The sequence below is a fragment of the Cebus imitator genome, unplaced genomic scaffold (assembly GCF_001604975.1).
Source record: "Cebus imitator isolate Cc_AM_T3 unplaced genomic scaffold, Cebus_imitator-1.0 Scaffold598, whole genome shotgun sequence".
Lineage (NCBI taxonomy): Eukaryota > Metazoa > Chordata > Mammalia > Primates > Cebidae > Cebus > Cebus imitator.
In genome coordinates, this window is record NW_016107913.1 from 108,177 (window position 1) to 109,404 (window position 1,228).

The 1,228-nt window shown below is 40.7% G+C and overlaps 1 protein-coding gene across 4 annotated transcripts in view; it reads left to right on the top strand.

The window, feature by feature from the left end:
- The window catches only part of MFSD14B (major facilitator superfamily domain containing 14B), a 98,538-nt gene that overhangs the window by 83,082 nt on the left and 14,228 nt on the right, over positions 1 to 1,228 (top strand). The window lies entirely within an intron of this gene.

Sequence of the window (1,228 nt, forward strand, 5' to 3'; positions counted from 1 at the left end):
TCTCTCTGTCACCTAGACTGGAGTGCAGTGGTGTGAGCTTGGCTCACTGCAGCCTCAGCCTCTCGGGTTCAAGTGATTCTTCTGCCTCAGCCTCCCAAGTAGCTGGGACTACAGGCATGCACCACCACGCCCAGCTAATTTTTCTATTTTTAGTAGAGACGGGGTTTCACCATATTGGTCAGGCTGGTCTTGAACTCCTGACTTAGTGATCCGCCCACCTCGCCCTTCCAAAGTGGTGGACACCCAGCCTGAATACTGTTTTCTATAATATGTCCCTCGCTTTCTCTTTTCTTCCCTTCCTCCTTCCCTCCCTCTTTCCCTCTCTCTCACTTCTCCTATCCTCCACCCCCCCCCCCTTTTTTTTTTTTTTGGCATGGGAAGGTGATGTGTCACACAACTGGAAAAAGTATCTTACCTCTCACCTTCTATCTGTCTTACCTGGTTTGAAATTGTTCTTGGGAAAAAAAAATATTTGTAGACAAAGAAGGAACCAGAGGTTTGTTTGGTTTTTGCTCTTTGTTCCCCACGTTTACCTTTTAGAAAAATTCATATAATAAGAAAACTAATCAGAAATTATTTTTTCTAAAATACCCCCTGAGGGTATGACCTAGGGACCCTGCCTGTTCTATCACTGTCACAGTGTCAGGCACCAAAATAAATATTTAGAGAAGGAAGCCAATACTGGGCTTGGGAGCCAGCAGGTTAGGGTTCCCACCTTCTTTTGTAGTGATCAAGCTATGCATGGAAGCTCCTCTGTGAAGTAGAGCTACTGTGGCTTACTTTTCTGGACCATTGTGAGGATTACTGTTAATGTGTGTAAATTAACTAGCCTAGTGTCTGTTGGGTAGCAAAGTCTCAATAAACATGAGCTGCTTTTGCTATTAATTACATAAAAGCTTTGGTCTGATGACCTAGAAGCTCTGCAGCACTTTCCACTCCTTTGGTAACAACATACCTTTGGTTCTATTCAACAATCCTATATATGTAAGAAGGATTTTTCAACAAGGTTGTAACATTCAACAAGTTCTTAGCAGTTTGACCCTAAGGCTGGAGCGTACTTATTTGTCTGCCAGATTTACAGGTAAAATGAACATGAACACTTTGAAGAATAGAGACAATTTACATATAAGGAAACTTCTATACTGAATATGGCTTTAAAGAAGTTACATTATGAATCGAGAGAAGTGATTTTCTTTTATTTATTTTTTTTTTTTTATTTTTTTTTTTT